This window comes from Cervus canadensis, chromosome 30 (genome assembly GCF_019320065.1).
Source record: "Cervus canadensis isolate Bull #8, Minnesota chromosome 30, ASM1932006v1, whole genome shotgun sequence".
NCBI lineage: Eukaryota > Metazoa > Chordata > Mammalia > Artiodactyla > Cervidae > Cervus > Cervus canadensis.
In genome coordinates, this window is record NC_057415.1 from 42020288 (window position 1) to 42036991 (window position 16704).

General features: G+C 37.5%; 1 pseudogene; it reads right to left on the minus strand.

The window, feature by feature from the left end:
* LOC122431805 overlaps positions 1–16704 on the minus strand; it is a 39992-nt pseudogene that overhangs the window by 18800 nt on the left and 4488 nt on the right.

Sequence of the window (16704 nt, forward strand, 5' to 3'; positions counted from 1 at the left end):
TATCAGAAAACGAGGCCCAGAGAGGTACAGTAGCTTGCCCAGGAACACACAGCTAGAAGGTGGCAGAGCTGGGATTTAAACTTGGTCATTCCGGTTCCAAAGCTCTTGGCCACAACTCCATGCTTAGATGACTCTGACAGCAGTTTCAGATTTATGCACCATGTAATTAATATACCATATTTGAAAAATGTTTTAAAATCATAAACAAAAAGTTCATTTTAAGAAAAGTTGTACACACACTGAAATTTAGGTTATTGATTCATTTTCTAGTATACTATATTACATATTGAGCTAGAAAATATTTTTCACTTAGTGGCATTGATTACACAGTTAATGAAGCAATCTTAAAGTTTAATCATATTAATAGATATACTATATAGTATACTAGAAAATCAAGGCATCATTTCTAGGACTTTTTAATCTGGTTAAACTTATCAAAATAATATAACTGTATAGCTTTGGAAATTTTACAATTTAAGGCCAGTGTTTGAGTGGCAGCATTATATTATAGAAGGAAAGAGTAAGGATGAATCTGGTCATTGGTGAAATCTGGGTTTCCATTTCAGCTCCACCTTAAAGGCTGTGTGGTTGAATAAGCTTATACATTTCTCTGAGCCTAAATTTCCTTATATTGAAAAAAGGAATGATATAGGACTTAGCAAAGTGCTTGGCACATAACAGGAGATCCATAAATGTCACTTCCCTTACTGCTTTGAAGTGTTACATTTTCAAGGCATTACGGCAATATAAAAGCCTCAAATCACATCTCAGAATATCATCCAAGTTCTAAGAATAACTGTCAGAGAAAATTCCAAAGCATCTATGTAATATTAAACACTGCTAGCAGACATCTTCCATTTGCACATTTTTTCCTCTTTTGTATTTCATGCTCAACAATTTAGGGGCACGATCTATCTGCCACAGTGTCTGGTGCCTGGACTTTGCTGCGGAAGGGGCTCACTAAATGGAATAAACAGACCAGCATGGTGCTTATAGCTGGCAGTTATTGTATCAGTACCCACCCTCATCTCAATGCAGAAGGGTCCCAGCAGGTGCCACCTTCCATTAGGTAGGAAGGACATTCACCGACATGTTAAGAGTAACCAAAACATCAGCATCTTTCAGCCGCATGTTGACGGCTCCATCAGACTGTTCAGTAAGGCAGTTACCATCACTGCTCTTAAGAGAAACAACTGCAGCAACAAACCATTTAAAATACTTAGGATTAGGTGGAATCTTGAGGTCAGGAAAACTGATAATTCCAGTAAAAAATTTTTTTTCTGGTCTCAGTAACTTCTGACCCTTCTGGATCCTTTGAATGAAAAGGAAAGACGTTTCATTTTTTAAAACAATCTTTAAGTACAGAAGTCACACATTGAGCATAATATGTAATTGGTGGTTCTTGTAGAAATAGTCACTAAGCTCTACGAAACTTTGCTGAAACTAAGCCCACATGCTGTTTATGTGGATTTGAGGTGATGGCTGTCAACTGGTCAAGCTTGTTAACAAAGACTAATGTCTAAGGCAGAAAGGTACATTTTCAACAGACAAAAGAAGTACAGTAGATATTTAGAATAAACTCCCAGTGAGGTTCTTCTCCACCATGCTTCTTCTTGAACAGGACCTCCAGGATAATTTTCAAACACTGTTTACACAATGTCATGCCATGCCTGAAAGACTTCCTGGGCTCCCTTTTGTCTTCAAGATCACCTTGGGACAATGCCACAGCAATGGCTTCCGACCTGTTCAATGTCTTCTCTCTGTGGGGAATTCTAACAAGGGAACAATGGGTTCCGTGGGGCCATTTACCTCTATGACAAGTTCACCTGAACCTGCTGTCCCCTCCAAGAACTTCCACAATGTAAAATAATCCACCAAAGCTGACCCTGATTCTCCCGAGAGTTTCCAGGCCTGGCAGCCGTCAGTCCACACACTGCCATGGTCATCTCCATACCTTGCTTCTTCCTGGCTCCAACCTCTGTGCCTTTAAGGTGTGACCCAAAACGTGATCCAACTTCTATCAAACCCTCTCAATAGTTTAAAGACCTCTCTTGGTCTTAAAGACCGAGCTCAGGACCTGCTCTCATCCTTTCATAATTCCCTCCAGAGTAATCTAATAATTATCTCCAGCACTTCCTTTCTTTCGGGCTGATCTGCTTTTGGTCCTACATCATCCCCTACTTGGCTTACTATGTTTTATGTGCCTATTTGCCCTTCTGAACTCAAATGCTTATGAAGGACACATCCCATAATCCCCCAAATAAATCAAGAAAGGCTAAGTGTGGAAGCTCTGGAGGAAGACAGACCTGGATTTGAAGCCTGATTCAGCTAACAATTATGAGTATAACTTCAGTGGCTACTTAATTTCTCTAAGCCTCAGTCTTTTTGTCTATAAACAGGAGATAATTATATTGATCCTATAAGGTTGTCATGATGATATAACGCACACCATGCATTTCTGACTGGTACCACAATTATACTGCTACAATCCTCACCACATCTGCCCATGCTTCACAAACAACAAGAGGATATGAACTAATATGACTCACTCATAAAGAATGCCACCAAAAGGCGTTCTTTAATGGGGCCATCAAAATGAATTTCAACTAACATTAAATTTACACACAGAAAAGTCAGTCAGAATAACAGAAGTGTAAAATTACCATGTTGTACCCGCAATAGATGCTAAATATATACTTCCTGCTATTCAATAATGGATATTTAATGCCATACTTTACTGGTATTATAATAATGAAAGCTATTCATATAATGAAAGTGCCATAGTTAAATTTTGATTTAAACTAGTGGCATACTTACTATAAAAGTTAAGATAACTTCTTTTTGCAATGGTTTAGGTTTTCATCCAATGAATAAACTCTAACTTTTACTGTAAGAAAAAAATTGTCATTATTAGAAACTCTGTTCAACTCATAAGCTGACAACATTATTAATAATCCTACAATATGAGGGCCATGAAATTAAAAGTAAAGTTAAGAAAGTCCAAAACAGTAAATCCAAGTTTAAAGGGAAAGATGAATCAGGATGTTGCACATGAACTGTAAAGTGGAAAAAAAAATCTTTTCACCAAAAATTTCCTGGACAGGGTTCCTTTATAAATATTTCTCTTTTTGCATTTAAAATATTATTAAATTTATTAAAAAGTAGTTTTATACAACCCTTTGTATTTTTAACCACTGATAGATAAGAAAGACTGCAGCTCACTGGTATCGGAATTAATTATAGAGTAGAGGAGAAAGAACATAAGCAGTAAGCTGTGTTGACAGAACCTAATGAAGCATTCTCTAATACAAAATCTGCATGTTTAAGTACTGGAATACATGGAGGCCTTCCCCAGTGGCTCAACGGTAAAGAATCCTGCAATGCAGGAGACACGGGTTCACTGGCACCCCCTTCCAGTGTTCTTGCCTGGGAAATCCCGTGGACAGAGGAGCCTGGTGGGCTATATGCATGTGGTCGCAAAAGAGTTGGATACAACTTACCAACTAAACAACAACAAAGTAGGCCTGCACATTCAGGGAAGGCTACTGGAGGCATCAAATTTGAACAAGGCCAACCCTATCCCATGCTAAAATCTAAGGAGAGGGAGGAAAAACAAATTTTGGGGGACTTCCCAGGCAGCTTAACTGGGAAAGAATCTACCTGCCAATGCAGGAGACGCAGGAGATTTGGGTTTGATCCCTGGTTCGGGAAGGTTCCCTGGAGGAGGAAATGGCAACCAGCTCCAATACTCTTGCTTGAAAAATTCCACGGACAAGAGGAGCCTGGCAGGTTACAATCCATGGGGTCAAAAACAGTCAGACACGACTGAGTGACTGAGCATGCACACATGTGCATAGAAGGATGGAAGCTTCTCCTTAGATACAGGCACTTCTGATCATGTGTCTAAGAAGTGGTTCTGACAGTCTAGAGCCAGGTTAATTGTGTATTGGCAGGGACCTGATGCTAAAGTTATGTCAGTGATCTCCATCTTGGGTCCGTCTAGTCAAACCTTTAGTTTTTCCAGTAATCATATATGGATGTGAGAGTTGGACCATAAAGAAAGCTGAGCACTGAAGAATTGATGCTTTTGAACTGTGGTGTTGGAGAAGACTCTTGAGAGTCCCTTGGACTGCAAGGAGATCAAACCAGTCAATCCTAAAGGAGATCAGTCCTAGGTGTTCATTGGAGGGCCTGATGTTGAAGCTGAAACTCCAATACTTTGGCTACCTGATGCGAAGAACTGACTCATCTGAAAAGACCCTGATGCTGGGAAGGATTGAGGGCAGGAGGAGAAGGGGACGACAGAGGATGAGATGGCTGGATGGCATCACCGACTTGATGGGCATGAGTTTGAGTAAACTCTGGGAGTTGGTGATGGACAGGGAGGCCTGGCGTGCTGCAGCCCATGGGGTCTCAAAGAGTCAGACACAACTGAGCGACTGAACTGAACTGACTTGTGTTCTACTATTTTACCCAGTGACTGAGGCCCTTTCTTCCTGTACTTACTTTGTCCTATCAGATGTGAAAACTGCCACGTTCCTTTATCCCATCCTTAATGACCCTCTTACCTGTCTTCTGTTCTCTTCCTTCTGAACTCAGCTAGAAAGCCACTGTTCAAGTAATAATCGGTTAATTCAGTTAAATTGCTAGCTAGTGATTATTTCCCATTTTGAGTTAAAGACCTCTCTTCCCAAAAGAAGACTGAAACCATTTCAAACTGGAAACAAGGAGGCAGACACAGCTACGTGAACTTTGCAATATAGTTCACAGTTTTCAATGTTAATATGAAATTGAAATATTTTTATAGAGGAAGATGATATTGAGAATTAAAAATTAGATTTTGTAAAGTTAAAATTCAGCCTCTATATTAAGTTCTATAATACATCACTTCGTTTTTTTAAAAAACTATTTTGAAAGGAGTCTTGGCATCATTCTAACAAAGGTCTTTCTACCTCCAAATTATACTCATATTTTGCTGATTCTTTGTTTTATAATTTAACCTTTAGTTTGTCAGATCTTTACTGTTGTGTGTGGTGTAATTTGGAAACTAACTCCATTTTTTCACCACAAAATAAACCACTTGTCCTAATACCATTAATCAGGCCGTCTCACCTTCCCCCCAGAAATTATAAGTCTCTTTTCTTATACCTAACTGATCTGAATTGTAAATAAATTTGTCTGTCTGAATGATGAGAAATCCATTGTCATAGCGTAGTGGAATTTTTGCTGCTTTTGAAAAATGAGCAGATAAAACTTCTAAATATACATGTGAAATTGCATTTGGTCCTCCAGATAAGTCTTTTGGTTGTATCTGTTAAAAAATTAATGGATGAATATTAAAAAATTGAGATGTTAAGATAATATAATTTATTATATTAATTATGAAACATGATTATATTAATCATATGTTATCAACTAACATCTAAATATAAATATATTAAGATAATAAAAACATAGGTCTCTTAGGTATATATGAAAATGACTTGAGTTGTTATCTATATGCAACATATAAAAATTTTATAAAATTAAACAGTAAATATATTTTTCTACAAACACCTCTGTATTTTAGTTTCTTATCAAATATAGTTTGAAACAATCACTTTTAAACAGTTGGCCCAGGGTAAATGTCTATTAAAAATGATGATCACTAAAGAATTCAATTTTTAATAGACAAGATAACCAAAAGTCATTAAGAAACATTAAAGAGCTCAAAAGTTGATCAGCAATGGATGAGAGGGAGAATGGGAGGATTCAGATATCAGATATCAGAAAATGGACTAAATCACTTATCACATGGTAGTATAAGTGAATAAAATATCTCTTACATTTATTTAGTTATACCTAGACTTTTATTGAAAATCAAAATCTTTCTTTTCATGATGATTTTCATGTCCATTGGTCATTATATAATTAGTAAGTAGCCCTCTTCAAGTACACTGCATATGATCAGTATATTTTATAGAAATAGAATTTTGACATTTTGTTTTTGAGCATCGTTAGCACATTTGTTTGGAAGAACATTTGCTTGATTCAAGTCCAAACAGAAAGTAGTAAAAGCCTGTGATAGATACATATGTTAGGGAAAAAATTAATTTTTCTAGAAAACCATGGGATTAGAATGTTAAATATAGTTTAGGAAAACAAATGTTCAAAGTGTTCTTTACTAACTTCTCTGAATTTTTAAGATCAAGTCAAACCTATTTTTATGTCTCTATATATTAACATTTGTTTTCCTCCTAATAAATAATATTTAAGTATCTAAATTATCTCTTTCTAGTATTTATTGTGTAATTTTAAAACAAGTACATGTATTGGTTGATTTGGTTTTCAACTCATGTCACCAAATCTTTTCACCTAATAACCTTTATCTGCTTCATTCAAACTTTTACATTTTTCTACATTGCCCCCAAATCAGAAGCAGATTCTCTATTTAACATTTCCTGCTTACTTGCATGTAAAATCATATGGCACTTATCTCTCACTAACTAGTGACCTCAATAGTGTGATGTATCCACATCTTTATCCACATATGTAAAAAGGATCAGTGCACCATCTACATGTGGGTTTTATAAAGAAACATTTGGCATATAAAAAGCAACTATAAGAAGAATACATACAGTTAGGCTTGCAGAGCTTTGAAATTCATTTTCTGGAGATAAATTAACTTAGTCAGAAGAATATGTAAAACTTCTGTCAGGATAACTTTTAACAGCAATGGTCACTGGAAATGATTTTGTGTCTCCATGAATTTGAATTACTACATTTTCAGAGGTTCCAACATAGACTACATCAGGTGCTGAGACAACATATCTGCTGAAACAGTTAAAATTATTTAATACAACATAATTTTTAATGTTTTTTACTTAACTCAAATTAGCAAATTTTCTTACATTTAACAATATGTGTTTTACTTCTCAAAATTTTATTACCTGGGATACAGCCAGGACAGTGCCCTGAAAAGCAGCATTTCATCCTAAGGATGATATTTCAAAGAGGCAAATGGAAATTATTTTAATCAGTTGCAGCCAGGGTAATACTTAATAGAGTCCTCTATAAGAAGTGAAAATAGGGATCATGCTTCTGTCTGGAATTTTTAACCAAAACATCAGTTAGTAAATTACTCTTCCTCGGGGCACGGCAATAGTCTGGGAAAATACAGAGTACTAGAATACAAGTTATGCTAGTTCACAAAGTATTCATATTAAAAAGCAGGGAAATAACATTAGACAATAGAGAAAAGAAATTCACTTGGATTTCTCAGGATTAGAAAGTTAATTTCATGTGGCATTGATTGAATTCTGCTTTCTATAAAACTACAATCAAAACACATTGTAAATGAAAAGGTGATCCTTCACTTACATTTGCTCCTGTCCCCAACTTCTTCCCAAGTAGAAAAAAATACACTATGCTTAAAATGCCCATGGCTGGGTTAGGATTCAACTATTGATACAACCCTTCTTGAAACTGCCCTTTTTGTGTGTGAACTCAGTTTGAAGAATGTGGTTAAATAAGTCCTCAGGTTAATTATTAATATCAGATAGTGGGATCACTGACAAGGAAACCTAAGAATTTAAATGATAACCTTTTAATGTCCACAGATAATTTTGGAATTCAAAGCAGAAAAACTTGTTTTGATGACTAAAACAGAAAAGATACCCAAATGGGAGTTTCTGGGAAAAATGTTTCAAAGACGGACACAGACACAAAATATTTGGAGGCTGCTGTGGTCTTGAACGCTTTCCTGATATAGTAGATGCAATTGATGCCCTGGTCAGATCCCTTTTTCTGGGCCTGGTATATGCATGCTACAGATGCTGTGAATATTGGTTGCTTAAATTTTCTAAGTGCTCACTTCTCCAGGTATTACTAACTCACTTCAGCCACTGGAGACAGCTTGCCCAGAAATGTCTGGGAAGTTATATCCTCTTCCTGGGACTGGTCCACAGTTAAAATTGACCACTTCTGGGGATACAACAGACTACTCCCTTGACTCAAGGTGGGACAACCTTGTAGTACCACCCATGCTACAGAGCCTCTCATGGGATCGGGTTGAAGCAAGATCTTGGTTGAAACCACATCTTTGCTTATCTTCTCTCCTGCCCTGTCTTGCTTCCCTCACTACTTAGAAACTTCTCTTAAGAAAAGTCTCGCCATAAACTACTTGCAGAGAGTGTTCCCCAGTCTCAGGCTCTGCTTCTAGGAAACCATTCAAAATTTAATAAGTATGAAAGGGGACTATCTTCCTGGACTCTGTGTAGAAAGTCTTAGATATGGAAATGGTTCTGAGGCTTCCCTATAGTGAGACTGTTTGAATTGTGCCCACAAGGCCTGTACTGATCCACTTTAGAGCAGATCCGAAATCCCAAGACAGTCTTCCCAAGTGCTGGGGTGTTTCCAAGAACTCTTTACTCTGGGATTAGAAATGACCCATCAGTGACCAGGATATGGGAAAGAAAACTGTGAAGCTACTGTTGTCTTATTTTCCTCAAGGCTGCATTCAATTACCTATACAGATTCATCCTGAACTACAAGTTTTCAGGTCATCAGGACGGCTGGTGGTTAGGATGATGGACTGTGTAGTTGCTTCTTCACTTGTCTGTTTTCCCTTCTAGATTACGGTTCTATGATGACAGGTAATGAGTCTAACATATACAATGGGGATACACACAGAACTTATCACAGCACCTAAAAGGTACTTAGCCACTTAACAAATTGTTGCTAAATGAATGAACAAATGAATGCATCATCAGGTGCGTCCAAGGAAGGTGATGTTGAAAGGGCAGCTGAGGGCCGGATTGTATACGGCCATGAATGTCACAGTAAGGTGTGTAGAACGGAAATTAAGGACATTTTGAACTTGCTGCTCTGACTCTGAGGATGTAGCCATCTTGTTGTGATATACTAGTATTCTTTATTTCGTGAAAAGAATAGACAGGTAGTACACGCTACACAAAGAATTAAGAAAATTGTTCTCTAAGGTAAAACACAAGCAGAAACTATTGAAAGTGTGAGATGTCAAACATTCATTCACAACAGCAACTTTAAAAAATGATCTACCATAAAAGCATAAGATTTTGATAGTGTTTGTTAAGTAGGAGTCTCATTGCTATAAAGCGAGACGTCATCATTTTGTTGGTAATTGTAATAATGGAATTGTATGAGTAGTGAATGAACATTCTCATGAAACTGATGCCGCTGACATGTATGCTGCTGCAAGACCGTCTTTTAAACTGGGACCAGTAGGCTAGTATTTGAACCACTGAGTCCTGAACCATATCAAGCAGGAACAATGATAAGACAATTACTAAGCAAAAGTGTACTAAAAAGATTTAATGTAAAGGATTTTTAGATTGCAACTGGTAAAACTGGTAAGTCTGGCATCAACTCAGTGCAGAACATTTTCACACCGAGAGTCAGAAACACTCTCAACTCTGGTGAGAGTGACTGCAGCTGCATTTTAATTTTTGGCCAATTGGCTCTGTAACTGAAGCCATGCAAAGGGAAAAACATTTTATTTCAAGGTCATATTTAATATATGCCAACTCTGCTCACACAAGCTTCAAAACTTTGGTCACAAGAAGACAATGTGTTTCTTGTTTTGTATACAGTCCCACGCATGGACTTAAACTATAACTAAGACGAAACAAACACAGTGACATAGATATGGAGCCAAAAGAGCTTCTGGTCAAATTTCACACTATTTTCAGTACCATTTACACAGTACTGAAATAGGCCACAATCATTTGTCATTCCCTAATACTGAGGAGGGAGATTCCCCTCCTCCCCACTTGTGACAAATAAACAAAACTATGATAATAACAACGAACAAAAAATTGATAACAACTGAGGTTATCTCAGACTTCCTCAGTCACAGCACTACTTGCCCCTGAGGCTGAATGACGTGTTGTGGTGGCTGCCCTGTGCATTGCAGGCTATTCAGTAGCAAGCCTGATACCATTAGGTGTCAGGAGAACCTTCCCAGTCATGAAAACAAAATGTCTCAGACATTACCAACATCCCCTGGGCAAAATAACCCTTGGTTGAGAATCAGTGGGTTGCTGCTGTATGGTTTAGTATTTAAAGGGAGAATGAGGAAAGTACTTGCTTATGCTCCTATCAAAGATACAGAATTCAGCAGGCTCTTCACTTGAGCTGTTTGACTATTTTAAGTTAACATTGCAAACTGTAATTCCCTCGACTTCCCTCATAAAGATATTACCTCAAATACCATCTCTCTAATGATGACTTCCAAATTGATATCTCCAGTAAGAAACTCTCCTTCTAAATGTTGGCTTGCTCCAGGGTTCTGGTCTTTTTAAAAATCTTTTTCTACTTACATTTACTGACAGGCAATCTCATTTAATGGCATGGATTTCAATACCATCTCTGTACACGAATACATCTAAATTTCATTCCCTGTAGCTCTCTTCTACCTGCCTTACTCAAAACCTCCACTTGACTATCTGCTGCCTTACTTAAAATCTCTACTTGGCAATCTAATTAGCATCTTAAATTTAATACATCCCAACTGAACTTCTAAAGATCTCCTCTACCACAACAGAGCAAACAACGAAAAATTGTCAGATGTCAATTGAAAAAAGCCTCTAACATAAATTTGTTAACATAAAATTTCCCCCAAAAATTAAGGAGGGGAACATCTTGGAGGAAATATAGCTTATGCAAAGTGAAGAAGACTATTACCCTTTCCACAAAACAAACAAACAAGACGTAACATTCTTGTAAAGATATATTACATCCATGAAGCAAGAATAGGATACTCTTAAAAGGAACATTCAGAAACAAAATGAGCTCTTGGATGTGAAAAACAGGACAGCACAAACAGAAAACTTTGAAAGATAAAGTAGAGTAAATCTTCCAAGAAAAAATTAAAGCAAAAAGACAAAGGGATGGTAAATAAGAGAAATAAGGATAAGATGATTAGAGGACCATGTCAGGAGGTCTCGCATGAAAAATGGGAGCTCCAGAAAGAGGGAACAGAAAAGAATGGAGGGAACTTTCATCAATAAAATAATAAGAAAAAAATTTAAGAACAGAAGGACACAGTTGTTAGATTAGAAAAACCTTCCAAGTGCCAAGCAGAATGATGAATATATTTTGATACCAAGGCACATCATTTGAAACTTTTGAGACACTAAGAACAGAAAAATAGATCCTACTAGTTTCCAGAGAGAGAAGGAAAGAGGTGACATATAAAGGAGTAGGAGTTGAAAGGATTAGGAGTTAGAATGGAGAAAGATTTGGACTTTTCAGCATGGGAAGAAGAAGACGATGAAGTAATATCTTCAAAGTTCTAAAGGAAAATTATTTCTAATGTAGAAATCTATATTCAACCAAACTATCCATCAACTGTAAGAACAAAGACATTTTTTAAAATGCAAGATTTAGAAAAAAATTTTTCCTTCTGTAACCCTATGCAAATGTGCCACTACCAAAGAGAGGTAGAGAATGTGCTCTACCAAAATAAGAGAATAAACCAACAGAAGAGAGATATGGGATACACGTAATAGAAGGTCCAATGCAAGAGGGAGGCAAAAGGATTTCTCAGTAGGATAATGAAGGGAAAATCCTTGAAGACAGCAGTACGCAAGATTTACAGGAAAACCCAAACACTTGAAGCAACGGGGACTCAAAGGACCTAGATTTATGTTGCTCTTATATCATTTTTCTAACTTGAGGTAAGAATGCCCACGTGAGTCTGACCTAGGTTCCTATTTGTATTTGGCTTGTTGTAATCACATTCTCTGGAGAAGGGCATGGCAACCCACTCCAGTATTCTTGCCTGGAAAATCCCATGGACAGAGGAGCCTGGCGGGCTATAGTCCATAGGGGTCGCAAGAGTCGGACACGACGTAGCGACTAAACCACCACCACCACCACCAATCACATTCTGTTGAAATTCCTGCTTTTTGCTCCTGACCCACACCACTCCCTATCAGATGCCTAGTTGCCATGATTTCTGTTCTTACTCACTATGTGACCATGTACACTGACATCCTAAGAAGCAGTTCCTGTATACTCTCAAGAGATAAAACAAGGTTGTTTTATCCAGAAACTATTCACCTATCTACTTTAGGGATCCTAATAATGGCAATCTTGACTTTTCCTTAAGTAGGCTTTCTACTCAGTTATTCAAAGCTAAATATTATATGTGTTGTTGTTGTTGTTAAGTCAGTAAGTCATGTCTGACTCTTTTGCGACCCCATGGACTGTAGCTTGCCAGCCAGGCTCTTCTGTCCATGGGATTTCCCAGGCAAGAATACTGGAGAGGACTGCTGTTTCCTTCTACAGGGGATCTTCCTGACCCAAGGACTGAACACATGTCTCCTGCACTAACAGGCAGATTCTTTGCCATTGAACCACCAGGGAAGTCCAAACATTATATTAATTAAGGATAAATATATACTTGGAAAAACTATAGAGAAAAGCAAGGAAATTATTAAAAGTTAGAATTATTAATATAAAAGTCATCTTCCTTTGGGAAAAAGGGTGGGAAATGATATAGGGGATGGGTACATTGGGGTTACAAAGAGAGCATTTGTTTCTTAATGTGGGTGGCAGATATGCAAGTATTCATTATGTTACTATTCTTTAAGCTGTATTTAAATTTTATAATCTCTTCTATATATATGATAAATAATATGCCATGTAAAAGATTAAATAACACATTTTAAGAGTGATGAGTACTTTTTACAGAAAAATCAAATCTAAGTGGAAGGTAAACACAATATATTCTACGAATATTTATGTGCTCTCCTTTCTTTTGTCAGCTTCTTTAATAAACTTAAATTACATAAGGTAATAATAACAAATCACTGGATGTGTTAGTAACATATAAGCAGGTAGTATGTACTATAATAATAGCACAAAAATGGGGAAAGAGGAAATAAAACTATTTCTGTGGAGTAACATTTCTATGTTTAACTGGCATTAGATTAGTACAAATATGAAGATTTGTATAAGTTAAGGTGTATATGGTAAGCCATAATCATTAAAAAAAAGAAGTTTTTTTTAAAGATTTAATTAAAATGCTAAAACTAGAAAATACTTAAAGAGTCAAAATATTCATTTAAAGTAAAAAAAAGCTGAAGGGAGAATAGAGAAAGAAAAAAGAAATGAAACAAAAACCAAAAAATAAAATGGCAGCTATAAATCAAGGTATATCAATTATAATAATAAAAGAATAACTTAAATTGTACAATTAAAAGCTAGACACTGTCAGGCAAATAAAAAATAAGATTCAACTACAGGCTATCTACAGGATATACATACAATTTTGGTTTAAAGATAAAAATAGGTCGAAAGTAAAAGGATGGGAAAAGATATATCATGCAAACAGCGACTATTAATATAAGAAAATTGGAGTGGCTATACTATGTTAGACAAAACAGACTTTGAAATTTAAAAAATTACTAGAGATAAAGAGGGATTTTTATAAGAACAGAAGAGTCAACCATCTGGAGGATATAACAATTATAAACATATATATACCTGCCACCAGAGATCCAAAATATGTGAAGCAAAACTGGACAGTTGAAGGGAGAAACAGAAAATTTCAACAATAATAGTTTCAGTTATGGATAGAACAGCTATGTAAAAGATCAACAAGGAAAAAGACTAGAACAACACCATAAATCAACTAGACCTGGTAGACAAAGGGGATGTTTTATTCCAAAGGAACAGAATATACATTTTTCTCAAGTGCACATGAAACATTCTCCAGGATAGATCATATGCTAGGCTAGAAAACAAGCCTCAATTAGTATAAAAGGACTGAAAAAACAAATTTTTCTGATCACAATTGAGCAAAATTAAATAATAATGTGGAGAAGGAAATGGCAACCCACTCCAGTACTCTTGCCTGGAAAATCTCATGGACCGAGGAGCCTGGTAGGCTGCAGTCCATGGGGTCGCTAAGAGTCGGACACAACTGAGAGATTTGACTTTCACTTTTCACTTTCATGCATTGGAGAAGGAAATGGCAACCCACTCCAGTGTTCTTGCCTGGAGAATCCCAGGGACGGGGGAGCCTGGTGGGCTGCCATCTATGGGATCACACAGAGTCGGACACAACTGAAGCGACTTAGCAGTAGCAGCAGCAAACATTAATGACAAAATGAATTTGAGGAACTTCCAAATCTGTGAAAATTAAACAAAGCATTCCTAAAAAAACCCAATGAGTCAAAGAAGAAATTACAAGGGAAATTAGAAAATAGTTTTAGAAGAATGACAATGAAACACACAACATACCAAAACACGGGATACAGCTAAGGCAGCACTTAGCAGAAAATCTTTTGCTATAAACGCCTACATTATAAAGGAAAAAAGATCTCAAAGCAAAAACCTAATTTCCACTTTAAGACAGTGAGAAGAGTAAACTAATACAAAGCAAGCAGAAGGTAATAAATGATAAGGATTAGAGTGGAAATTCGGAGAAGGCAATGGCACCCCACTCCAGTACTCTTGCCTGGAAAATCCCATGGACGGAGGAGCCTGGTAGGCTGCAGTCCATGGGGTCGCGAAGAGTCGGACATGACTGAGCGACTTCACTTTCACTTTTCACTTTTATGCATTGGAGAAGGAAATGGCAACCCACTCCAGTGTTCTTGCCTGGAGAATGCCAGGGATGGGATCGCAGAGAGTAGGACATGACTGAAGTGACTTAGCAGTAGCAGAGTGGAAATTAGTGAAATAAAGAGAAGAGCAACTCCCCTGGAGTCTAGTGGTTAATACTCCATGCTTTCACTGCAGGGGGTGTGGATTGGATCCCTGGTCAGGGAACTATGATCCTGCATGCCAATTGGCAAAAAAAAAAAAAAAGAAGAAGAAGAAAGAAAAGAAAATTCCTTGAACCGAATAAAAATGAAAATGCAGCATATCAACTTGAATTACAACAAGAGTAAAAAAACAATAGAGAAAATCAACCTAACCAAAGCTCGTTCTTTGAAAAGATCAACAAAATTAACAGTTTTAGTTAAGCTCTTCACGAAAAAAGAGAAGACTCAAATTGCTAAAATCACAAATAAAAGAGGAGACATTATTTCCAATATTCAATAAGTGGAACGATTATAGGGGAATACTAAGGGATCACCTCCTAAGATTCAGTTTGGTCTCTCTCACTTTATCCTTTAAACCTACCAGCCAGAACCTAAGTGTCACTCTAAGTGAAGGCCATCAAAGTCCTAATTACTAAGGAGGTCTTCAGAAATCATTATAAGAGAGAATTAGGAGGAATTCAAGCTCCTGCATTGAGTTACACAGAGCTGGGAAGACAATTCTGATAATAGCTCATTGTCTGGCCTTCTGACTTTCCTTGGACTCAGCGTCAATAGACTCGTGCTTGAGTCCCATGAAACCCTAATAACAGTCTGGCTGAAAATGCTCAAATCTTCAAGGGGCATTAAGAGACAAGACCTCAGTAGTATGGTTTTTAATTGGTTACAGTGGTGATCAGCATTAACAATGACAAGACAGTCAATCATATATCCTAAAACTGTAAAAGGAAAAAAGAAAAAATGACAAGGGCCAGGACCTCCTGGTTCAGGAGACTCCTCCCTCAGTAAAACAAAAGCACCCCAGCCATCAGGTACTTATTTACACCCTCAGCACATACCTTGTGCATTCTGGCAACAGAGCAGTGTCTTCGGTGGTCAAAACAGCATGGCAGTCACGGTGATGGGCTGCTCAGACTTCCCATGAGTAATGAACTTGTCATCAGTTGCAAGGGGTATATTCGCTGACAGTCTCCAACTATTAATGCCTTCAAGCCCTACCTTAGCTTTTAAGCTGAGGCCACTTTCTTTTCAGAAACCCTCAGTTCAGTTCAGTTCAGTTCAGTCGCTCAGTCATGTCTGACTCTTTGTGACCCCATGGACTGCAGCACACCAAGCTTCCCTGTCCGTCACAAACTCCCAGAGCTTGCTCAAATTCATGTCCATCAAGTCGGTGATGCTATCCAACCATCTCATCCTCTGTCGTCCCCTTCTCTGCCTGCCTTCAATCTTTCCCAGCATCAGGGTCTTTTCCAATGAGTCAGTTCTTCGAATCAGAGGCCAAAGTATTGCAGGTTCAGCTTCAGCCTCACTCCTTCCGATGAATACCCAGGACTGATTTCCTTTAGGATTGACTGGTTTGATCTCCTTGCAGTCCAAGGGACTCTTAAGAGCCTTCTCCAACACCACAGTTCAAAAGCATCAATTCTGCACTCAGCTTTCTTTATGGTCCAACTCTCACATCCATACATAAAACAGTAGCTTTGACTAGACAGACCTTTGTCAGCAAAGTAATGTCTCTGCTTTTTAATATGCTGTCTAGGTTGGTCATAGCTTTTCTTCCAAGGAGCAAGTGTCTTTTAATTTCATCTGCAGTGATTTTGGAGCCCAAGAAAATAAAGTCTCTCACCGTTTTCATTGTTTCCCCATATATTTCCCATGATGGGACCAGATGCCATAATCTTAGTTTTTTGTATGATAAGTTTTAAGCCAGGTTGTTCACTCTCCTCTTTCACTTTCATCAAGAGACTCTTCAGTTCTTCTTCGCTTTCTGCCATAAGGGTGGTGTCACCTGCATATCTGAGGTTATTGTTATTTCTCCTGGCAATCTCGATTCCAGTTTGTGCTTCATCCAGCCTGGCATTTTGCATGATGCACTCTGCATATAAGTTAAACAAGCAGGGTTTCAATACAA